We start from the raw sequence: 27,079 nt of genomic DNA on the forward strand, positions 1-27,079 counted from the left end.
GTGTCATCTGCATACATTGTAATGAAGATATCATTTTTTACTATCTTTGGGAAGTCTCTGACGTAACATATAAAAAGGAGGGGACCAATTATCGATCCCTGAGGCACACCAAATTTAATACTCCTGACCCTTGATGTATAGCTTTTTAATGTTTCTCCACTACTGTGTGAGATTGAGGTACACTGTCTTCTGTTTTTTTAAATATGATGTGATGAGGTGCAATAAATTTCCACTTATGCCATCCCTGGCCAGTTTTGACAGGAGTACCTTATGATCAACCCTATCAAAAGCCTTTGATAGGTCTAGGAAAACTCCAGCTACTTGCATGCCTTCATCAATTTTGTCAAGAGCTTTCAGCATAAATTGAAGTGTTGCAGTTGTGGTGCTATGACCACTTCTGAAGCCACAATGAAAATCTCCCAGGATGTTATTTATTTATTTATTGTTCCGTGGGACCAAATTAAGGAGAAGCCTCCATGGTCATGGAACGAGTCAATACATGAAATTATAACACGATAGTAGAAACAGATAAAATGAAATATAAAAAAAAAAAACGTATTCAGGCAACAAGTCGTAAGTTTAAATAAAGAAAATCAACAATGTAACACTGGAATTTGCTTAATTTTTTAGCTCTTCCAGGAGCTCCTCGACAGAATAGAAAGAGTGAGCCATGAGGAAACTCTTCAGTTTAGACTTACAAGAGTTTGGGCTACTGCTAAGATTTTTGAGTTCTTGTGGTAGATTATTGAAAATGGATGCAGCAGAATACTGCACTCCTTTCTGCACAAGAGTCAAGGAAGTGCATTCCACATGCAGATTGGATTTCTGCCTAGTATTAACTGAGTGAAAGCTGCTAACTCTTGGGAATAGGCTAATATTGCTAACAACAAATGACATTAAAGAAAATATATACTGTGAGGGCAATGCCAGAATTCCCAGACTATTGAATGGGGGTCGACAAGAGGTTCTTGAACTTACACCACATATAGCTCAAACAGCCCGTTTTTGAGCCAAAAATACCCTTTTTGAATCAGAAGAATTACCCCAAAAAATAATACCATATGACATAAGCGTATGAAAATATGCAAAGTAGACTACTTTTTGTGTTGAACTGTCACTTATTTCAGATACTGTTCTAATGGTAAATAAAGCAGCATTTAGTTTCTGAACAAGATCCTGGACATGGGCTTTCCACAACAGCTTACTATCTATCCGAACGCCTAGGAACTTGAACTGTTCTGTCTTGCTTATAATATGCCCATTCTGTCTGATCAAAATATCGGTTCTTGTTGAATTGTGAGTTAGAAACTGGAAAAACTGAGTCTTATTGTGATTTAGCATCAAATTATTTTCCACAAGCCACAAACTTATTTCATGAATTACATTATTTGATACTGTTTCAATATTACACACAAGATCCTTCATTACCAAGCTGGTGTCATCAGCAAACAGAAATATTTTTGAATCACCTGTAATACTAGAAGGCATATCATTTACATAAATAAGAAACAGCAGTGACCGCAGCATCGAACCTTGGGGAACACCCCACTTAACAGTGCCCCATTGAGACTGAACATCACTACTACTCTCAATACTGCTTTCTGTTCTTAACCAATTGCAAGCTGCTCCCCTTACTCCATAATGATCCAACTTCTGCAGTAATATTTTGTGGTCAACACAGTCAAACGCCTTCGTTAAATCAAAGAAAACATCTAGCGTTCGCAACCTTTTATTTAATCCGTCCAAAACCTCACAGAGAAAAGAGAATATAGCATGTTGTGCTTATTATAATGCTCTAACATATATTTCAGAATTATGTTTTCAATTAACTTGCCAAAAACGGAAGTTAAGGCATGTGGTCTGTAATTTTCTACTAGTTGTTTATCACCTTTTTTTGTAGACAGGTTTAACAATGGCTAATTTTAGTATGTCAGGGAACACTCCTTCTTTTAAGACACTATTTATCAGATGCACCAAAGGATACGCTAGATTGTTTTCACACTGTTTAAGTAAAAATGGAGAAATTTCATCCCATCCAGCAGATTTTTTGTTTTTACATTCTCTGAGGAGCTGCAAAATGGAAAACTTCACAAAAGAAAACAGGTGTGTGAGGAATGAAGATGAATGCAAGAGTGAGGTAATTAAAAGAGCACATGTTCAGGGAAGTGAATACACAAACTATGCAAGGCAAACAGTTCCAGAAAGAAAACCAGGTGAGAAATGCAACTGTAAGAAAGCATGATTTGCTGATGTTGGTGTGTTTTTCAAACATCTTGGTTAGATAGCTTTAACAACTTCAAGAGCAAAGGTGAACAGGACTTACAAAGTCTCATCACTTTTAACAATGTGCAAAGACCTCATCTGTCTAAAAATAGGTCATCCATTAAGGTTAGTCGCAGTTCTATGTGCTTCATCATACTCAGTGATAAAGAAAGGAGGACTGCAATAATGCATTTATAGCATTCCATATACCTAAGGGTGACAGAACACTTGATCATGTAAGAGAATTGTTATAGCTGGTAAGTCTCCAGTTGATTTAAGAAGAAAAAAATCACACAGCAAATTCAAAGTGTTCCAAAATTAAGGTGCTCATGCTGTAAAATAATTTCTTTGCCATTAAAACATGCCTAACATTCACTGTATTCCATGGCCTGCTTTGTGAGCTACTAATTTCTAAAAACTGTAGTCCACACATCAAAGTTTAAATATTTATTACAACACTCAAATTGTGAATAAGCCATGCAAATAGTTTACATCATAAATAATGTTCCAGCACTGTCACTCACATGTTTTCAACCACTAGCTTTAAATAACGTCTTAAGAACACAATACATGCTGAGGCAACAAAAATTATGGAATACCTCCTAATATTGTGTTGGACATCATTTTGTCTAGTATAGTACAGTAGCTCAACAGGCAGAAGCCCCTGTGGAAATATTGAGCCATGCTGCCTGATAGCCATCCATAATTGTTGAAGTGTTGCTGGTGCAGAATTTTGTACATGAACTGACCTCTTGATTATGTCCCACAAATGTTCAATGGGATTCATGTCAGGCAATATGGGTAGCCAAATAATTCATTCAAACTGTCCAGAATGCTTTTCAAATCAGTTGCAAACAGCTGTGGCCTCGTTGACATGGCACTTTGTCATCCTCAAAAATTCCATAGTTGTTTAGGAACACAAAGTCCATGAATGGCTGAAAATGATATCCAAGTAGCTGAACATAATGGATTCCAGTCAATGATCAGTTAAGTTGAACCAGAGATCCCATTACATTCCATGGAAACACAGCCCAAACTGTTATGGAGCCACCACCAGCTTTCACAGTACCTTGTTGACAAATTGGGTCCATGGCTTTGTGGGGTCTGTGCCACACTTGAACCCTATCATCAGCTCTTACCAGCTGGGATCAAGACTCATCTGACCAGACAACAGTTTTACAGTCATCTAGGGTCCAACTCATATGGTCATGCACCCAGGAGAGACAACACAGGTATTGTTGTGTTGTTAGCAAAGGCATTCACATAGATTGTCACCTGTCATAGCCAATTAACACCATATTTCACCACACTATCCTAACAAATATGTTTGTCATATGTGCCACTTAATTTCTGTGGTTGTTTCATGTTGTGTTTCTAGTCTGTTAGTTGTAACAACTCTAAGCAAATGCTGCTGCTATCAGTCATTAAGTGAAGGCCGTTGATCACTGCGTTTGTTCATGGTGAGAGATACTGCCTGAAATTTGTTATTCTCAGCACGCTCTTGTCACTATATATCTTGTAATACTGAATTCACTAATGATTTCTGAAGTGGAATGTCCCATGTGTCTAGCTCCAATAACCATTCCTCATTCAAAGTCTGTTAATTCCTGTCATGTGGCCACTATCACCTCTGAAACCTTTTAACATGAAGCATCTGAGTAAAAATGACCAATCTGCCAATGCACTGCCCTTTTATACCTTGTGTATATGATACTACCACCATCTGTGTATGTTTATATGGCTAGCCCATGATTTTTTTCACCTCAGCGTATAGGCTTCACTACAGGGAACATAACTTTTACAAAATTTACAATTATGATTTTTAAATCAGTGAAATCAACCAAGTGATAATCAATAATATTAGAAATCCAAGGTTTTGTGTTATCAATTTCATCAGTTGTAGGGTGTATATACATGTAACACAAAACTATATGAAATTACATTTGTTAATAATGACTTGTGATAAATTTTAAGAATGTAGGTAATTTACAACTTCTAAAAGAATGATAACAATAATATGTAATGTTCATACAAAATACCTTTCTCTGAACAATTGTTTTTTATAGTCCAAACATTACAGGACTAAATAACACCAATGTTTGTGCCCTTACAATGCTCACGTCTTCATCATCATTTAATTTCTAATTACATTAACAGTATGATCTGAAATTACTTTAACATGACTTGATCCGAACATGATTATCAACTTAGTACCTGACACATTTGCAAATAACATTAAAAACTGTCTACTATACTGTTTACTAATCACATCATTGGTATAGTATTCTTGAGTTGGCTTGGTACTGATGTATTTTTCAAGAATTTCAAGAATTTTATTCACCATAGATCATTTTACAATGATATTGGCTTCGTCATACAAGATGTACTAGTACATACAGAATAACAAAATAAACTTCTGTCAATACATTATAAATACATTTGAAGCATGGCAGTGTACCAAATTACAAAGGATAGCTTTTAAAAGCTAACGCAACAAGCTATCTTATAATCTAATATAATAAGGTATTGTGTTATTTATAGTATAAACTTTGTAATTACACATGATTAACCACAGCACAAAATAATATGTTTAACTACAGACAACTTTTAAATGCTTATATTCTCCTCAGGCATCTCAAAGAATTATTTAATGTCATAGAATGGATGATCTGACAGCCAGCTGTACCACTTAATTTTAAAAGAATTTGTATCCATAGACTGAACATGAATTGGCAGTTTATTGAACATTTTGAGTGGGTTAACTTTGTGGGAATTTCCTGTTCTCGCTAATCTGTGGCACGGTATGTCTAAATTACCATTCGCCCTGGTGTTGTGTTTGTGTATTTCCTTTCTGGCAATAAATTCTGAAATATTATTTTTAATATAGAGTACAGACACATAGATGTATAAATTTATAATTGTAAGTATTCTGAGTCTGGAGAAAAGAGGACGACAGTGCTCGCTATGACCTCTTTTACAAATTATACGTATGACTTTTTTTTTGTAATTTCAATACGTTTTTGATGTGAGGGGAGTGCCCCCAAATAATAAGACCATATGAAATATGCGACTGGAATAGCCCAAAGTATGTCACCCCGAGGTACTCCAAGCTCACTACCTCCCTTAGTTTCAAGAGAAGGTATGCCACCCGAGATATTTTTTCACATACATGATTGACATGTTCCTCCCAATATAGTTTTGAGTCAATGTGAATACCTAAGAGTTTTACCGACTTATTGCCTACTTAATTTGATGTTCCCATTAAAAGTTGTTGTGTTTTGTCAGGGTTGCATAGGAGCTTATTGGCTGCAAACCAGTCCAGGGCCTTATCTAGTGTTTCTTTTGTTAGGTTACTCAGATATGAAATGTTCTGATGTGTGGTAAGTAGTGTTGTATCGTCAGCATAACAAACAACAGGGTGAGCTATATTTTTAGGTAAATCATTAATAGCGACAATGAAGAAGAAGGGTCCAAGGATAGACCCTTGTGGTACACCTGTGCTGATTTCCATGATGGAAGAATTTAAATTTCTGACTGAAACGAATTGTTTTCGGTTACTTAAATAAGAATTTATCACAGATAAAGTGCTCCCTCTCACCACATAAAACTCTAGTTTCCCCAGTAGTATGTCAACAGGAATGCAATCGAAAGCTTTGCTTAGGTCACATAATACCAGTGATACCATGTTATTATTTTCAAAAGCTGTTAAGGTTTGGTCAATGATTTCCAAGATGGCCCCTGTTGTGTTCTTCCCCTTTCGAAAGCCAAACTGATTGTTACATAGGATATTGTGTTTTTCAAAGAAGTTGCTTATTTGTGTGTGTATCAGCGCCTCAAATACCTTTGAGAATATTGGAACAATGGAGACTGGTCTGTAGCTTTGGGGGAGATGTTTGTCTCCTTTTTTAAAAACTGGGACAACTTTTGATACCTTGAGTGCATCTGGAAAAACTCCAAATTCTACACATTTATTAAAAATATAAGCTAATGGTTTGGCGATTGAGTGTATTGTCTTTTTAATTATGTTATTTGATAACCAATAACAGTCCATACTTTTAGAACCTGAAAATTTGGATACAGCTTTTATAACATCAGCAGGTGTGACAGCCCTCCATTGAAATGCCAGGTTAACAGGCAGTGGTGTTCCAACAAGGTACATTGCAGATGAATTTGTTGCTTTGATACTGTTACTTATTTCTTTAACTGAGTTTAAAAAGTACTCGTTTAATTTTTCAGGATCAAGCAGAGCTGTTTCTGTGCGTTTCGGTGTATTCTCTTGTTTTATTATTTGCCAGGCTGCCTTGCATTTATTGGGAGCTCTTTCTATATAGTTCTCCACTGCTTGCTTTTTTGCCAGAAGTAGTTTAGCTTTATAGTATTTTTTGCATTTCAGATATGACCTATGAATGTTCACACTCTGTTCTGCCCCTTGGTCAGAGGCTTGTTTATGCATCTGGTACAGCATATGCAAGTTTCCTCTAATTTCTACTAGCTCTTGTGTGAACCAGTTCAGACTTTTCTTTTTCATTTCATTTGGATATCTAATGTTTTTTACTGGTGATCAAGAATACCATAAATCTGTGTACTTTTTAAAGAAGTTGCCAAAGGTAATTTCAGCTTCCCTTTTTCCAGATTGACAATTATATATAAAGTCCCAATCTGCACTTCCTAATCTATCAACAAACATGTTTATGTACTCTTCCTTCTTTCTTCGTACCACTACTACTTTAGATTCTTCAGTTTTAACTGGCTGCCTCTTACAGAGGGTAAGGAGTAGTGGCTCATGATCTGCAAGTCCACTTTCTGCAAGTCTAACTGTAAAATCCTCCCTATGGAAATTCACAATAATATTGTCTATACAGGCATTCTTACGTGTGGCACAGTTATTTGTACAATAGAGGTCTAATGATCTTAGCATATTCAAAAATGTCCTAGCAACTGGTCTCTGTGTGTTTACCATTTCTATGTTGAAATCACCACATATAGCAATTCTCATTTTACTCTTCAATATTTTTTTAATTATTAATTCACATTTTTCAATAAACAAATTTACATCACCATCTGGCAACCTATATAGACTAACTACCACTATATTTTCATTCATTAGTTTTACGCAACTAAACTCCCCATCTAGCTCTGAGGAGTATGTAGATACATCAATTCTGGAAAACATTATTCCTTCTTTGACAAAAATTCCCGCCCCACCATTCTTTCTCTGTTTTCTACATATCATGTCTCCCCCAACATACCCTTGGGGAATGAACATATTTACTTGTTCTTGTGTTAACCAGTGCTCAGATACACATATAACATCTACATCCTCAGTGTTACATAAATGTTCTACTTCTAAAATTTTATTTCTAATACAACGTATGTTAACTTGTAGAAAAGTAAGTAGTTTGTCTCTGTCTGTATTCCTCTGAGAGCAATTTGACTTTATATTTGAAGTTGTAGGTTCCGTTAATGTCTTTAATCTTGATGCACTGTGATCATGTGTGTTATGATGGTCACATACCTGTTCATCCACTTGATGACTCACTTTGTTAACTGCTTTCGTCTGTGAAACCACTGCTGATCCCACCAAAAATCCTGGTCCCTCAGTTGTGGTTTCTTTTTTTGGGTTGACTGCCGTACTCCACATGTTGGTATTCTCATCCCTTGAGCTTGATTTGCTGTTCTTCTTTTTGCAAGTAGGTCTCTCTTCTTATATGGTGCCTTTTTTCCTGCCACCTTATTTGCTGCTTCTTCAAACTTTTGCGCTGTCCTCTTGGGTAAGTTTATTGCTTGAGTAATTGTCCTCTCCCCACAAACAGAGTTCACTTTTAAGGATTCTGTTGTTATTTGTGCTGGAGTTGTGTCAATAACAATTCTCACTGATTCTTTATCTGAGACTTCAGTATCCTTCCATTTAAGTTCTATTGCTGTTTTGTACACTTTCCTGTTTGTTTCCACTGATTCATAAATCCTTATGGCAATTAGTTCTTTACCAGTTGCATTAAGGTGTTGTCCTTGTGCTGTATAAAGCTCCTTGTTACTAGGAGTATCAATAAAACAAGTGTTATGGAAGCCTTTCACTGTTTTTTTTAGTTTTCTGTTTGCAGATTGAATTTCTTGGTTTACACAAGACCATTCAGGCAGGTCATGTCTATGTGGTACACCAACTACAATCACTTTTGTATTTGTATTTTGTAATGCTGACAAGGCTTTATGTAGTGAACGAATTGCCAACTTGGTTTCATTCTTTGCTACATTGTTAACGCCTGCCCAGTTAACTGCAAAATCTTCACTTGTCAGCTTATGGAGGTCATTGCATTTTTTTTAGTATTACACTAGTGGGGGCACCTGGTATCACCTTCCCTTCAACATCATATTTATTTGAAGCTAAGTTTAAAATGTTTCTTGCACAGTCTCTGCCATGGCTATCTGAGGCAACGAATATTTTGGGTCTCCTATTCACTGACTGACTCTCAGGAGCAAAGGTTTGCATTTTCATTGCTGCACCCATAGATTGATTTCCTTTTGAACTGCATTCTGTGTTGTGGTATGCACACTGTGTTGTGAATCGTGATTTATGTTGGGTGCATCAAATCTGTAGCTGTTGCACATTTCTATCTTGCCTGATTCTCACTTCTGTAGTTCGTTTGTTAGCAAACATATAATTGTTTTCGAATACTTAAGTTCCTTTCTTACTATTCTGAGTTCATTCTGTAACTTTTCGCACACACACGTTTTTAACGGGTCTGTTTTGATTTCGTCCATATCGTCACCGTCAGTACGAAAACAATCACTGCATTTCCAGCTTTTCACTCTATTCGTTGAATTTACACACGAGTAATGGAATTTCCTGTTACACTTTACACAACACATGCCTTTTCTTGCTGTTTTGTTACAGGAACATGGTTTATTCCACGCTTCCTCACTTATTTCGTAAATAGAATTCAAATTTTCTGAACTGGTCGCGGCCATTGTGCACTAGTTAGTTTCAAAGCACAATATGTCCCTGTTCTTTCAACAGATCGCCGTATTTTTAGTTACTCACCGAGAACAATTACTAATCCACATATACACACTATAAAATGTTTAACTTAAGCTCGTTAAACGATCAAAGTAACTTATTTTGTTCACATATTTATCAGTACACACTATACAGCCATTCCAAAGCACATGAAGCAGTCAAGAATATGTTGTCCCATTCTGTCACTTATTCAGAAGACTCTGCCAGGTCATTGATGGAGCAGAATGGGATATTTGTTACAAAGTGTAAGTTTAGTGTGTGACAAAATAGTGACAACAATTACTTTATCAGTCATATTATATAGATATGTGTATTGCATAAAAATATGAGGTTTCAAAGAAAGGTCTTCATCATCATGTTCTAAGTGGCATCATTGTCCATAATGGGTAACTCCAAGTCACAAGTTAAAATAGTAGAGACAGAAAAACAGATTAATTTTGAAAAAGTTTGAAATTTATAAGTAGATAAACCCTGGAAAACTATTCATCAACTACAGCTTGTAGCCTGGTGCCCTGTATATGCTGCAGTTAATATTAATTTAATACATCCTTAGCTAAAGTTACAAGATGGAAGAATTATCACCTAAAAAGGCAGTGAGAGAAGACCTGTCTAAATCAGACTCTAGTCTGTGGATCACTAAGAGAGTCAAAATTTCTTGTAGAACTAAAAGGAAGCTAAACACATCAGCTAACAGATAGAATCATGCTAATAACATGATGTACTATGAAACATAAAATACAGTTCTTAATGAGGCCTCACAAATACAACAACATAAAAGTATTGTGTGTTTATAAATAGATTAACACAAATATAATACTTACAGACAGTAAATAATATTAATGAAATTTTACAAGGAACATTTGTTCATGTTCATATTTTGCAGTGTATGTGATTTAACATGTTATAATAAGATTTTCATAAATATCTCACACAGGTTCACTTTCCATTGTGCAGTTTTGCGAACATGTCCAAACCTCAAGAATAAGAAGTGTCACCATTTAGTATCCCACTACTCATCCATTTTGTTCAGTTGCTTCACACCTAAACCCATCAGGTAGTCTTTGAAATACTGCATTCTCCTCATTACAAGAGTGTAGTCACAATGCAATCAGAAGTTGATTTAGAAGATTATTAAACAATCAATTATACAGGTAAGCTTATTACTCTTTTTATATGTCAAACTCAAACATGATAAAATTTCTGATGCCACATATCTGCATGAATTGAAGTTTATGAAAACAGAAAATTAGTATTTACAAGAAACAATATTACACAGATGTGTGTATGCCATAACAGAAAATAATAGTTGCTAATAGCTAGTTGTTTAGCCAATATTATGAAAAGGATAGTTGCTACTCACTATACAGTGGAGATGCTGAGTTGCAGATACGTACAACAAAAAGCATGTGAAACAAAGCATTCAGCCAAATAGGCCTTCATCAGAATAGACAACAGCCCCCCCCCCCCCCCCCCAACACACACACACACACACACACACACACACACACACACACACACACACACACACACATATGTGTACATGCACACACATCATCCTTTTCACAATATTGTCACTATTCCATCCTCAGTTTTTCTGTTGTTTAATTGTTTAGGCAGATGAATATAACAAAAACTATGCATTTTGGTAACAAGAAAATGTAATTAAATTCAATTAATTAAAATATGTACAGTCAAATTGTACATAAATCATTGAAAAACAAGAAATACTAGTAATCTTCTGTCTATCCCTCTAGTCATCATATCATAATATTTGTAAATTTTTGTTCCAGCTAAATAAAAGCAGAAGGTAATGTAAGTTTGTATACATACAAGTGCATCTGCATTGTCAAATCATCTGGGGCAAGACTAAATTCCTCATAAAGAGTTAGCTCTCTGAGTCTGGTTTGCAAATAAGTGTGCATATTGAGCAACATGATCTACTACATCCTTCATAAAAGCATGCAAGTTAGATTATATAGAAATTAACAAGTTGTAACTTTATTTGTACTTGGGCATCACAGTATTTAGCAATCACAATGTTAGTTGAACAACTTGACAATGTGAGTTGTATCTCAATACTCATTTTGATTCTGCAAAACTTCAGAGAGTGAGAACATTCTTTTGCTTCACTAATCATACAGAGAATTGGTGCAGAATCAGTCTTTAGCATCATGTTTTCTCAGCATAAGTCACAAACGATTCAAAAGTATAAATCAGTTTTCAAGTTCCTGGCAAGCCCAGAGACAGGAATACAGCTGCGAAGAAGGATCAACAACCTGGCTTATGCGGATAATGTAGTTTTAATAGCAGAGAAAGAGCAACACCTGGTTCAGATGAGAAGAACATTAATGGAAGAAGCAATGAGAGAAGGCCCGAAGTTGAATATGGATAAGACAAAATACTTCATAGTCAGCAGACAAAATGATGACAGACCCCTGAAGGTGGAGGACACAGTCTTCAAAAGGGTAAGAGACTTTAAGTATCTTGGGGCTATACTCAATGAAAGGAATGAAATAGACAAGGAAATGATCTCCTGAATACAAGCAGGAAACAGGTCAAGGTTTGCTCTAGGAAAGCTGTAAAGTCCTGGCTTCTATCAAACTCCTCAAAGACTGAAATCTAAAACACAATAATGTAACCTGTAGTCTTATATGGAGCAGAGTCATGGACCATCACCTAAAAGATGGAAAGAAAACTCCTGACATTTGAGAGTGCCGTCTTCACACAGATTTTTGAGCCAGTGAAGGACTGAGATGAATGGAGGAAAAGAAAGAACTGTGAATTGCAGGAGCTATACAAGTCAATTGACATCATGGCAGTGATCAAAGAAAGAAGACTGTAGTGGTATGGACATGTAATGTGTTGAGAAGGCCAGATCATCATGCAGGTAGTGGAGGAAGATATTAAGAGGCAAAAGACCTTGGGAAAGCCCGTAATTCCAATTGACTGATCAGCTCAGAGAGGATATGAGTACGCTAGGGCTGTCTGAAGAAGAATACAGGGACCGAGGACACTGGAGGAGGCTGATTGGTGAGGCCAAAGACCGACTGCAGTTTGTGTGGCCAACGCAGTAAGAAAGTAAGTAAGTGAGTTCCTCTTTAGCTTCAGCAAATCACGGAATGGCCAAAACTAGTATAGTAGCAAATAATATGGACATGTTAGTATTTACAAAATTTTATAATCATTGGAGGTCATGGTGTTTAGTAATAACAACTGTGTTCTAGTTAGGACAAAATATATATTGACAAAACAATCTTAGCGAGAACGATTTCCTCCTAGCACAGTCACCTCTTCAATTCTGATTTAACACTGTATCTGCAAGTAATCTGCCATACTGTGTGTATTATAAATGGCAATGTTTTGCTTACTATTGCAATAACAAGGCAATGATGTGTTTCATAATTATAATAACAGGCAAGTAATATAAACTGTCTCCACCAAACTGAAATGTTTCATTGCATCAAAGAGAATTCACATAAATATAGATTATTAATGCATGTCACTTGAAATATCTAATTAGCATTTGCATATAGTATTAAGAGAACAACAAAAATATGATAAAATCTTGCATACAGGAGCAATTGTTAAATAACCATGTTCCTCATATGACAACAGAATGAATAAGGTAATGTTGAGTTCATGTGCCACGTTTCAACTTTTGATGCTAACACAAATAAGTTCTATGACTTCAAAACACTTTATAATATGCAAAAGCTCAACTTTACGTATACCTCATATATGGCAAAGTGTAACTACACAATATGAGATATGAACAAAATCCGTTTTCTTAGTAAAATTTGAAATACAGCCTGATAACTAATTTACATTTTTTACAACAAATAGTATAAAATTCTGAGTGTACTCCCACAGCAGTATCAAATCCCTATGACAGAGTGCACTTCAGGACACTAATGTTTTGATATATTTCTTACCTTTTCACAAAATTATTTTGTAACAGTAAACCTGTCATCATATAATCAGACACTACATCTCCCCACACCTTATCTAATTCACAAACAATTTTCTCCAGTTTCACAATCCCCTAATTACTCTCTTAAATAGTCTACTCTTGCTACAAGAAACACCCGGCTGTTACAAAGTACTAGTCAGCAATATCACTTTATTCCAAACACTTTCCACAATTAACTGTGGTTAGTATTTCCATTGTCCCAAAACATGTTATATCAGAAATCCATTAGATGTAATCAATATATTTTTTCATATGAGCATCAGTGTAACATTAAAAACATTATAGACTTTCATCTTACTCTCTGATACATATAAATACTGTGTGATACAACTGATCATGACACAGTGCATCTCAGAATAAAGTTTCTTAACACAGACCACCTTATTGTAATCACCATCACCAAAATAAAGTGTAACCTGTACCTCTCAAATGTCCTGTATAACTGAAGAAAATCCTAACATATCATCATGACAGCATATTTAGAATGACTCAACATGACATCACATTACTCATAGCCAGTTCCCGTAGTACAACGTAATTCATTACCCTACCTAAAATATTCTGACCATATTATATTGATTTCCAAATTACAATCATCCAGCATATGTCCAACACTTTCCACCTCTTGCCATCATATCACTAAAATTAATCCAGTTTACTCACAAAATTACTCATATGTGGCATAGTTCCAATTCATTAAGGTTTTTTACAAAAATTACAAGTGTGGTCTGAAAAATGATCTCTTCTCTCTATGTGAACTTGGGTCAAGTGACAAAACTTGTTAAGGTTTGAAATTTCAGCTTAATGTCCTCAACTCACAACAGAATTCTTACCTGATAAAAGGAATATCTGACATTTCACAGTAATGGGGCGATGAGTGAAGTCAATGGTGACAGATGAAAATTTGTGCCAGACTGTGAGTCAAATCTGGATTTTCCACTTTATGCAAGCAGTTGCCTTAACTGCCTTGACTATCCAACCCATATCTCCATAGGCTGCATGCTACAGCGTAGTGCCCCCTACCCATTAATCCCCTTGCTCATGGACTAACTGAATTCCCATATGTTTTCAGATACTGTTGTGCATCCACACTGAAGTATTGTAATGCCATCTGGCATTGATATGTTATGTGGATATGGAGTCTGTTCATTCAGACATGCATGTCTGAATCCATACCCATATAATACGTGTATGCCAGATGGAAAAATGATACTTCAGTTTGGATGCACAGAAGTATCCAATCCCTTACAGGAGTACAAGAGCAAAGTAGATCATCCTGTGGAACTTCCCTGGGGCACACTGCCAAACTATGACCAAGAGCAAGGAGACCACCCATGGCACAACATGCAGCTAAGCACAACACACTTGATTTCAATGGCTGCTTCATTACCTGAGCTACCTGGATCCTCCCCTCCATCACTAGCTTTTCTGAACTGTGCAGGTGGCAGTTATCCTTACAACACATTCTGTGCTCCCGTAATTATCCTAACCTCAACCTACGGTAATAAAGTAACATACTGTTCCCACACCCTCCACCCAATAGTTTCCACCCCCTATGTTCTATCATCTCCTCCCCATTCTTATCTCCCACCCTGTTTATTTGCAGCCCTCTGCCAACTCATCTGCCCATTTTCCCTGCTCCTCTCCTTTTTTGTTCCTGTTTTCCCCACCGCCCTACCCCACAACATCCTGACGTTGCACCTGTTGGAGTCTAGTCCCTGCACACTTCACCAGGCAGTGTTCCGCTCTCTCCCCACCCATACGTTACTATCCCTTCCCCTTCTCAAACCCCTCCCGATTGCTGTTTGCATCCCATGTGATGCTGCATTCTGGCTCAAGTTGCTGGAGTTTTATGCACGTGAGGTGTGCTTACTTGTGTGGGTGTGTGAATGTTGTATGACTCCTCTCTTCACTGAAAAAGGCTGTGGATGAAAGCCACATGTGAGTGTCTTTTAATCGTGCCTGTCTGCAACTCAAAGTTTTATGTATATGCATTTCCATTAAACCAGACAGCACAGAGAACTAAAGTATATCAGATGTCATTTCATTGAATATACTTTCCTTAAAAACCAGCATGATGTGTTCTTTTCCAAAATGCAACACAGTTCCTTCATTATTTTAGTGTAAGTGTAAATAGGTTTTTCCATCATAACAATGTAAAGTACCTTAAAGAAAATTTGTTCATCTCTTAGACAAGACAGTAGATAAACTTTTCATTCATATTCTGTGAAACTACACTTGAAAATATTTATTATTTCCACCTACTACCTAATGAAGGAAGATAGCATGACGTCAGAAAATAACTAGAAAGATTTACAGATTTCCCAGAGAATGAATGTGGAAAACGAAAAGTAAACATTTTGAAAAAAATTACCACATTAGGGCCCTGTGATTGCCAATCACATAGCACACAAATGAAAGTGCAACCCCTGAAGACATGAAACTACGGTGCACATCAGTCATCATTGTCTTCAAAATCATTTGCTTCTACTTCTAGCGTGAATTTGTTTGAACACACTTGTATCAGCCAGGCATTGTACATACATTTTGAAATATACAAAACTGGCTCAGAACGGGCTCAGTGTAAGCTGTACTTGAGACAGAGAATGAAAAGGGATCTCTTGTAGGAAAAATAAAATTTTCGGTAATTACTAAGTAACACAGTCCACACACCACAGCTTGCCTTGGACTATTTATTACATTTGAATCATGAATAAGACATCCACAGTGTATACACGACAAACCCATTCTAGTACTGCCACTCACATGGCTTCAGCCACCTACTTTAAATAACATCTTAACAATACAGTACACAGAAGATGTTTATTAACTGACAATTAATGATTTTTAAATTTGTGAAAATCAAGCAAGTATTAATTAATAATATTTCAAATCCAAGATTGGCACTAATAATTTCATTAGTTGTAGGGTGTGTATATACAGGGTGTTCCATTAATTGTGACCGGGCAAAATATCTCACGCCATCTGGTTTCCCCCTTCAAGATAGATGAGTTTCGTTCTTTACAGTTTTTTCATTTGATGCTTATTTCATGAGATATTTGGCCCACTTACTATCAATGGACCACCCTGTATATTATGTAAAATTATATAAAATTACATCTGTTAATAATAACTTGTAATTTTAAGAGTCTAGCTAAAGTGTAGAATCTAAAAGAATGCTAAAAATAATTTGTAACATTCATACAGAGGTGTCAGGAAATTCCCATTACAACATATAGGACTTGTAGAGGGGAGATCAAATATTTTGAATAGGAACCCATGTCCTGGAATGTACATTTTCCATTCTATGACGATTTCAGTTCAGATGATTAATTCATTCACTTCTGCTTGAGCAAGTGAATTAGGCATGATACAGTACAATTATTAGGAAACATTTCAAAATAAAACATAACAAAACATCTATTTACCACTTAAGCTCAGTTTTTTGTAATAACACTTAAACATTACCTGCTTACATTATTCCAAAACAAAAAACAACCCAGCATACTGTACATACAGAATGTAATGTTTAAATGTTAATACAGGTAAATGTTTGAAGTGATAAATGGATGTTTTGATGTGTTTCCTTTCAAACCATTACCTAATAATTGTACTGTGTCACACCTAATTCAGTTCATCAAGCAGAAGTGGATGAGTTAAACATCTGAATTGAAACAATCTTAGAATGGAAACAGTACATTTCCAGACAGGGGTTCCTATCAAAATATTACTCACTCCCCTCTATAAGTTGTACAAGTTTATGATGTGAATTTCCAGCCACCCTATAAAATACCTTTCACTGACCAATTGATTTTTACGGTCAAAACATTACAGGATTAAATATCAGCAATGTTTATGCCCTTACAATGCTCAGTGTCATTATCTTCTAATTTCATGATTACATTAGAAATATAATCTGAAGTTGCTGTAAAGTGATGTGTTGTAAACATTATTGTCAATATTCTAACACATATTTTTAGGCCTTTATCAATGTTGTCAGGTTTCTCAAAAATAATAGAAAGGATAATGTATCAGAGACTATACAAATTTCTTATTAAGAATAGAATATTGGTTAATGCGCAAAATGGTTTCCGTAAAAATAAATCAACTGAAACAGCTATCTTCAATTTTTTGCAACTTGTTCTAAATTCCATAAACAGAAAGGAATTAAATTGTGGATTGTTTTTAGACTTATCAAAGGCCTTTGATGTCATCGACCATAAGTTACTGCTTAGGAAGTTATATGCCTATGGGATACGTGGAGTTGCCCACAAATGGTTTGAATCATATCTGTCAGACAGGTATCAGAAGGTGGAGACAAGCCAGGCAGATAGGACATATTCATCAAGATTCGAGAGAGTTTTGTATGGAGTACCCCAGGGATCTGTATTAGGGCCATTACTGTTTTTAATATTTATCAATGACCTACCAAGTCATCTATCTGAAGCAGAGGCAGTACTGTTTGCTGATGATACAAGTTTGTTTGTTAAAGCAAATAGTGAAGCTGACTTACAGGAAAAAGTCACATTAGCAACAGACGAAGCAGACAGATGGTTTAATGAAAACAGACTCATTGTGAATGCCAAAAAAACAATGTGGATCAACTTCAGACACATTACAAATAAAATAAAAACTAACCTTACAGTAGAACTGGGTAAGTGTAAGATTGAACAAGCATCATACACTAAATTCTTGGGAGTATGGTTTGATGAACACTTAAGATGGGAAAAGCATGTAATATCATTGAACAAAAAATTAAGTCAAACATGTTATATACTTAGAATGCTTAAAAGCTGATGTAATATTAAAACAGTGTTATGTGTTTATTTCTCATTCATGCACAGTTTATTAAGATACGGCGTACAGTTTTGGGGGAACATCAGTCTAACAAAACACTCATTTAGACTACAAAAGAAGGCAGTCAGAATAATAAAAGGTATAGGATATAGAGACTCTTGTAGGCAAGCTTTCAAAGAATTAAAAATCATGACACTACCATCTTTATACATATACGAAAGCATATGTTTCTTAAAAGAACACGAGGAATTTTCTACATTAAACAGAGAATTTCACAACTACGAAACAAGGAATAGGAATGATTTCCACAGAGAAATTCATAAAACAGCTATGTATCACAAAAGTGTACTATACCAACCCAAAATCCTCTACAGTGCTCTCCCCAAAGAACTAAAAATAATACCAAAACTGTACATATTTAAAAGAGAATTAAAAAACATGTTATTAAGCAATAGTTTTTACAGTATTGAAGAGTTTGTGAATCGTTGACAATAAAAGTGCAGTTAATATTTCCCTGACATACTAAATATGTGTAATTGCTCACATTTAAATACTTGCTGTTTCTATGAAAGTGTGAAACTGTTAATGTAAGAATGTAAATAATCTTTGATGTGAGAATCACTAACTTTTTTTTTTTTTGTACGTTGTTATCCTACTTGTGTATTTTTATGTTAATGTTCTAAAAGTTCTATTAAAATTGTAATGTCTAAGTGACATGTAAATTCAATTACAAATTTTCATGTATATGTATTTTAAATTGTAATGTTTATTGACAAGTCCTATATCATTTCGATGATGTACTACAAGGACGCTAATAAATTGAATTGAATTGAATTATATTTGCAAATAATATGGTAAGTTGAAACTTCCTGGCACATTAAAACTGTGTGCCCGACCGAGACTCGAACTCGGGACCTTTGCCTTTTGCGGGCAAGTGCTCTACCAACTGAGCTACCGAAGCACGACTCACACCCGGTACCCACAGCTTCACTTCTGCCAGTATCTTGTCTCCTACCTTCCAAACTTTACAGAAGTTCCCCTGCAAACCTTGCAGAACTAGCACTCCTGAAAGAAAGGATATAGCGGAGACATGGCTGTGCCACAGCCTGGGGGATGTTTCCGGAATGAGATTTTCACTCTGCAGTGGAGTGTGCGCTGATATGAAACTTCCTGGCTGATTAAAACTGTGTGCCCGACCGAGACTCGAACTCAGGACCTTTGCCTTTCGCCGGCAAGTGGTCTACCAACTGAGCTACCGAAGCACGACTCACGCCCGGTACCCACAGCTTTACTTCTGCCAGTATCTCGTCTCCTACCTTCCAAACTTTACAGAAGTTCTCCTGCGAACCTTGCAGAGCTAGCAGTCCTGAAAGAAAGGATATAGCAGAGACATGGCTTAGCCACAGCCTGGGGGATGTTTCCAGAATGAGATTTTCACTCTGCAGCGGAGTGTGCACTGATATGAAACTTCCTGGCAGATTAAAACTGTGTGCCCGACCGAGACTCGAACTCGGGACCTTTGCATTTCGCGGGCAAGTGCTCTACCAACTGAGCTACCAAAGCACGACTCACGCCCGGTACCCATAGCTTTACTTCTGCCAGTATCTCGTCTCCTACCTTCTCCAACAAGGTAAGTTCTCTTTTACTAGTGTTATGCATCTTTGGTATCATTGCATTCCATATTACAAAGAGTATTGTTTTTCAGTGCCTGTAAAAACTGAAGCCATTTTCAGGACATCATTCAAAGTGCACTGTAATTGTTTTGCCACTGTTGTACTGTTTAGTAAGGTTAGATAACTATCTGCCTATGATGAAATTTTATGTGAGGTATGGGACTGGTTGTTGTAGTGACTAAAGTGACAATAAAAGTGAGAATAAGTCAAAAACATTTGAAGCTGTGTTGCACATATTAATGGATACTTATACATAACAACCAGTTTTCAGCAACTAATTGAACTTCCTCCCATGAGACTCCAAGCAGCAGCACAGGTAAGGCATTTTACAAGCTGTGCCATTTGCTTCATGAACATAAGGTGCATATGCTTTCTGCCTTATAATTTGATAAACATCTGAATTTATGTATTATTTCCCATTTTTACATCTCAGTTTCTTAACAGGTTACCAGTTAAATGTTCAGTTTCATTAACACATTCGACAAAACTATAATAAACTCGACTTTTAGATTTGATAGTGTATACTCTATCTGCTTTACTGTAATTATCAATAAAACTAAGAAAATGCCTCTCCTCATGAAAACCACGTGCTGAGTGGGGTCTGTTTAAATCACTAAAATAATCTTTAATGTTTCTTTTGCTTTACTCCTATTGTTTTCAGAAGGGAAACTGTACATTTTATTTCCAATAAAAATTTTAACTTCATAAATTATGATTCTAGATCTATTGGCAATCCATTTGCTAACTGCATTGTATTCAGATAGTTAAAATTTACATGTTCCAGTGTTAGATGGCATCTCTCCTTGTAGCAAATCACGATTAAGGTGTTTTGAATCAAGGGAACCTTGTGGTACCACTTTAACTATGGTATAATTTGTTCTGGTCTTGATCATAAAGTACACAATTCATTATCTTTATGTAAGTTTGCAATACATTGGTGTACTTTTGAGCTTTTCACTTTCCAAATTTCTCTATAATGCATAAAAATGTTTGTTGTCATTTACTAGGGAATATGTAAAATTGTGAAATGTTAGTCTTCCTATAGATTTCAGCTGTTAAGTAACCAAACATATAACTTAAAACAGAGGAATTTATATTGATAAAAGATATAATTTGCTCTCATTTAATTCATACAGTTCGTAACAAATGCCCCGTATATTTACTAAGTTGCCAAACTTTCTATAAATTGTGGAAAATTGTAATTTATTACTAATCAGATAAATGATCTTCATTCCTTCTGAAAAGACAGCTAACTTCACCAAACAATTTTTCTTGATACAAAAATACAGTATTTTCAAATGTAAACAACCTTTTTCATGTGAAATATTTTGGAAGTTCTAGTTTTGATTCAGGACTATATAAAAGATCTTTTGAAACTATTTTGATTCTCAGATTTTTCTAACTGTAAAAAGATATATTTGTATTTATATTTTGACTGTATGTAAAAACCAGATGTCAAAACAATAATCAATTTGACAATGAAACTTCTAGAATAATCTGGAAGCATGCGAAAGCTATAAAAGTCACTAAATACATATCGCAAATTGGGTAGGTCCTACTCATAGTTCACACAGTTTGTATTTGACATTTGAATGAGACATATTGCACTTAACATGTCTTTTATCATCAAATATTGCATGTGAATGAAATTCTTGGTGGTAGAGAAAAGCTACCCACCAAACACAGGATACTCATGGTTGGCACAGTTTTTGTTTCACATTCAAATGAGCAAATAGTATTTAGCGTATCTTTTGTTATCAGACACTGCATGCAAAAGAAGTTTTTTCTGACAGAGAAAAGCATGTTGTTGTTAATTTTACTGTTGAAGAAAAAGATGCATGAATTTTTTATTTTATTTTATTTTTTTATTTTTTATTCTTTTTTTTTTACTTGAGAACTGACTGTGAAATAAATTAAATAATGAATGTTCAAAAATAGTGTTTTTTCCTGATATTAACGCCTGAGAATATATTCATATGCACTAGATAATGACGGTGACATTATTTGAAGATAAGATGAATATTTACTTTGTTCTACTAACTAAATAATTGAAATATCTAATAATTATATTTTATAAAAAATCTAGTTGCACTTATAAAGCATCAACATTAGTTAGAATACTGTACAATACTATGAAAGAAATGTATCATCATTAGATACACAGGAAGGAGGACTATTACACCTCAGATGGGTGCTCTTTCTGGGAACTTAAGTAAATGATGAAGGTACTTATACTGAGTTATTTTTTCCAGAAGAAAGTGTATGTAAAATACAATACAATAAAAAACAGCAATGAGGAGATCAAACATGGAATAAAAGGACAGAAGATAAACTGAACACAACCTCTGAGACCAGAATAACTTGGATAGATTCAGTCCAGAAACCATTACAACTAGATAATGGGAATGAAAAGATCAGCATTAGATCTACAGGTTGAATTCCAGACGAAAAGAATAGAAAAGTACAACAAAAGTAGTAGAACTTATTCTTTTTGATTTAGTTGGTTATTGAACTCAATAAATGTGACAAACACTGAGGAACAGTTGAGTGAGGAAGAGGAGGGTGGATGGGCAAGTGAGAATGGGGGTAGGAGGTGATAAGAACTGAACCAAATAGTATGTAGCCTAGAAGGGATAAAGAATGACAAGATTAGCAGACATGTTCAAACAATTTTTTTTCAGCAGGTGAAAGTTGAAGGATAGCAGCAAAGAATTAAAATGAGAACTAAAGTTAGAATTGAAATTTAATATTGAATGACTAAGAGGCCAGATTAGTGGAAACTCAAATAAACAATGGTAAGCCTTCAAGGGCTAAAATCGAGAATCAGTTTGAGACTTCCAAAGTATTTTGTAAGAGCCAACAAAGAAATTTTGAATAATGGTGCTAAGCTTAATCGAAATAACAATGATGTTGAGAAAACAATACAGAATATAGACTTACCTGTTACCAAAAAGAAGAAAGTATTGAACAAAATTAAAGAACAGTTACAAAAAGGTTTTTATAAATCAATGTGAAAAAATAGCAAATACATGTAGTGAAAAAGTTTGAGAGACAGCAATGGAAAGTTTTCAATATTATCTCTGTTCTGTTATATTCAATTTGTGATAAGCTTATATGACTTTGGAAACTTACATGTTTATAAAGGTTTGAAAGTTGTTAATGTTTCGGCAAGGGAAAGGGCAAGCAAAGTTGCAAGTGGTGTCTTTGTTTGGGATCTTTCACGCTTCATGCTGCACACTTTCTACTATCCACCTGTCTATCACTTCAAATTATCTTCTACTATCAGTGTTTGTCCTCTTTATTAGAGATGGTATAGTTAGTGTATACAAATTTTTAATTTCTTTATAAATAAGCTCACAGGCTCAATAGTCATTGGATTTCATTTGTGACTGTTCTGTGTAAACAGATTTCATCTACCAATATTATAGTAAATAAACATTAGTGAAAATGTTGTCTTTCTATTTAATTTTTTCTCATTGACCTCTTCATGTTGTCACATCTATTTAGTTCATTGTTGTTTCTCACTATAGGCCCTGCTCACTCAGGTTTCACCTTTTTTCAGTATATACCATCCGCTTGTTCTTTTTATTTTTTCCAAGCATTTTTACCTATTTCTGAAGACTTTTGATCCTTCACTAGCGTCTCTGCTCCTTCCACCTACATCAGTACAGAAAAGTGTCCTTATCTCTAGTCAGAACTTAGTCCTACATACCATTTTTGATTTGTTGCCCAGCTCATAGAATCTCCCCAAACAGATTGAGCATAAAATTAGCCATCTCCAGCTGTGGTCATTCCTTCTACAGTGACATCTCTCTGTTCAAATTCTGTCAGTCCACAGCCCTCGCCATTTTAGTCTTGCAAAACCCTATAAATCAGGCACAAATCTCCTTGCACCAGCTCTTCTACATCCATAACATTCCCCTGCTCTGTAACACAAAAATCTTGTATCCCTTCTACCAGACTGAAACTCTTACCCTCCAGAAACTAGAGCAGCATGCACAATGCTAACACACACAAAAAACTGTCCAATCTGTTCACCTCTTAATACAACCTTCAACTAACACTATCCACCACCTCTACCAGAGACTCCATCTGACCTCCCTGCATCCCATCATAGCCACCCAACCTTGCCCTGCGCACATACCATACTTTCAATACTCTCAGAAATTCCCTTCCACCACTATACAGAACCCAGACCCTAAACAGATCCAAAATACATTCATAAACCTATCCTCCAAAAGCCTTAGTCCCTCAGAAGGCCTTTTGCATCACTCATAAATTCAGTCATGCTGGGCCCTTTAAAGATCTTTTTCCCAATGGTCCCTGCATTGGAAACACAGTTTCACCACCAACCCTACCAATCAGACCCAATCCAAATTCAAACTGAACCCTGTTTGACTTAATTTCCATCCAGCTGTTGTCCACTCTTACTGGCTCCAGATCCTCCCTATTAACTTTACAGAATTTCCTGACCTCAAACCATGTCTCCTCATCATTCTCCAAATCCCTCAACATGGAAACTAATGTTACAACTGTAGAAAGAGCCATAATCCATCACCTAAAAACTGAGCCAGAACTAAAAATCCTACCTGACACCACTACTATGACCATGAACTGCAGGGATGACATGGTGGAGGGACTCCACCAGCTATCAGATATATCCACCTACAAACCTTGCCACTGAAACATTCCAGAAATGCAGCAGGCTCCACACTCTCCTCAAATACGTAGGCCCATTCCTCAGTCTAGCTCTCTCCTCAAACCCAACACTTCCCATATTCCTATCTTCTACATTCTACTTAAAGTTCATAAATCTAACCATCCAGGATGTGCCATTGTTGTCGGTTCCTACTCCCCGACAGAGAGAATCTCTGCTCTCATTGACCAACATTAACATTTCCAGCCTATAGCCCGTAACCTACATTCATATATAAAAGACAACAACAATTTCCTCCTACCACTTAGAACTCTACTCATAACTCTTAATGCCATCTCCCTCTACACTAACATCTCCAATGCCCATGGCCACACTACCACTAAACTTTACCTTTGCCAATGCCTGACTGACTGCAAATAGATAACCTCCTTCCTCATCAGCATGACCAACTTTATCCTCACACACACAATTACTTCTCCTTTGAATGCATCACTTACAAGCAAATCCGTTGCACAGCAATGGCAGTCTGCATAGCACAATCATACGCAATCCTATTCATGTGTCAACATAATCTTGTACCATTCTATTCATGTGCCACCTAGAGGAATCCTTCCTAACCACCCATAATCCCAAACCTTTCATCTGGTTAACTTTCATAGATGACATATTTCTGCTCCGAAATGAGTGTGAGACAGCAACAATTTCCTCCTACGACCCAGCACCCCACTCATAACTGTCAATGTCATCTCCCTCTACACTGACATCCCCAATGGCCATGGCCATGTTACTGCTGAACTCTACCTTTGCCAATTGTGGCATTTTATTTGTATCAGCTCGATGGTCATGGTTGTCCCAGTCTGGTTGACATGGAACAGTGTCCGTCAATCGCGATGACTCCAATCTGTAACTGTTAAAAACAAACTCCTCACTTGGTTGATTAGTTTCAGACACTAATCTACCTTAGACTGATATCAGTGTACCAATGGAGCAGCATGCTGGAATGTGTAAGCAGCCCTTGTTTAAAATTGAAGCACTGGTGTTCGAAGTCTGTCGGTCTTCTTTACTTTGAACCCACAGTGACAGCACCACTTGGTACCACAACAACTCCCTTGATCTGAAACAATTAACCAAATATGCATCACGTGTTTGCAACAGGCTGATAAGCTTGCACGAACTTGATAACTGTAGTTCTCATGCCCGGTTTGCAATTAAGTGTTCAAATGCAGCAATAGGATATCCTGAATTATAAAGTCCATCACTCAAGCTGATGCCACATCATAGTTTTGTGAGGATGCTGATTTATTAATTAATATAAAATTGTCAAGGCATTGCTATGGTGTTAATTCAACAACTAATGCAATATAATTCCAGGGATAAAATACTCTTCGGACAACGTACAGAAAGTGTCGTATCTTGTTGTAAACTTGCTGTTCACTGTTAATACAATCACTAAATTGCCTTTAACTTCTGCATACTCTCAAGAAATAATTTCACAATTATGCAGTAAATTTCCATTAAATAACGTAGCCAACATGAAGAAATAAGGTTATATTGAAGTTTATTGAACTTCGTAATTATTTAAACCTGCACTGAAAATACACCGATCTGTCATTCAGGATCTTGAATCTATTTGCATCAGCAATTCTGACATTGACTACAGCTTCCGACAACACGGCATAACTGTAAGATCTTCATGATCATGTGTAGCTGTTTCCTACTCAAGGCTAATAATAGAGTTCATGTCGGCGGTTGGTACATTGCTGTGTCCTTCGATGTTCGTGACAATCACAGATCATGAAGGCTAAGTCCCAGTGATAATCAGGTCTAATATACTTCTTTTTTCACATATACTAACTGCTCCATTGTCTGGCTAAACTGTAAATGTTATTTTACTTCAGTTCTAAATTCTGACTAGTACATCATGTCGATACTGGAAAACTTTTAAAATTTCAGATCAGTTTGAAACAATCTAGTAGCATTCAATAGGCTTACTACTATTGTGATGTCTACAAGAGAGACTGAATTAGCATCTCCATTGCAGTGTTACATTGTAGTCGCAGCGAACTTACAGCTCGATGCTCAATGTGGCTGCAACTCTCTTCTTGGATAAATGTTATCTCTGATCTGTTTATGGTCTGGGCTTTAACCTTCATAAAGACTATATTTTGAATTATTTATTTAAAGTTTCAGGCTTTGTATCATCTGATAGTCTTTCATGTAGTCCTTTCTTTAATAATAAACATTATTAGTTAGATAGTATTCCTGTTAGTCAAACTTGAAATAGTGTTAATTTTGTTGTCAGTAGATCCTGTTCATGTCAGGATAACTAATTTTGCTATTTCTTTTACTACCAAAGGGCTTTCATTAGGGGTTCAATATTTGGGGTGTTCCACAATCTATCCACATATCTCCAGAACCTTAACACCTTCTCCACCATTCATTTCACCTAGTCTTCCTAAACCCAACAGACCACCTTCCTCAATACTGACCAGTGACTGATGGATGGCTACATCAGTACCTCCATCAACAGCAATTCTATCAACTGCCAACAGTATCTGCAACTTTGACAGCTACCACCTCTTACACGCCAAGAACTCCCTTCCATACAGCCTAGCCACCGACAGTCACTGCATCTATAAGGACTAGCAGCCATTCTCAAATATATGAAGCATCTTACTGAGGCCTTCACAGACCAAAATTACACT

The 27,079-nt window shown here is 36.0% G+C and overlaps 1 protein-coding gene and 1 non-coding gene across 2 annotated transcripts in view; both read right to left on the reverse strand.

Annotated features, from left to right (window-relative positions):
* Window positions 1-27,079, reverse strand: part of LOC124805624 (beta-1,4-glucuronyltransferase 1-like) — a 124,141-nt gene that overhangs the window by 11,815 nt on the left and 85,247 nt on the right. The gene's annotated exons all lie outside the window — the stretch shown is intronic.
* Trnal-caa lies at window positions 18,932-19,006 on the reverse strand. Its single transcript has one exon. It is a non-coding gene; the product is annotated as a tRNA-Leu (tRNA).

The sequence above is a fragment of the Schistocerca piceifrons genome, chromosome 7 (assembly GCF_021461385.2).
Source record: "Schistocerca piceifrons isolate TAMUIC-IGC-003096 chromosome 7, iqSchPice1.1, whole genome shotgun sequence".
Classification (NCBI taxonomy): Eukaryota; Metazoa; Arthropoda; class Insecta; order Orthoptera; family Acrididae; genus Schistocerca; species Schistocerca piceifrons.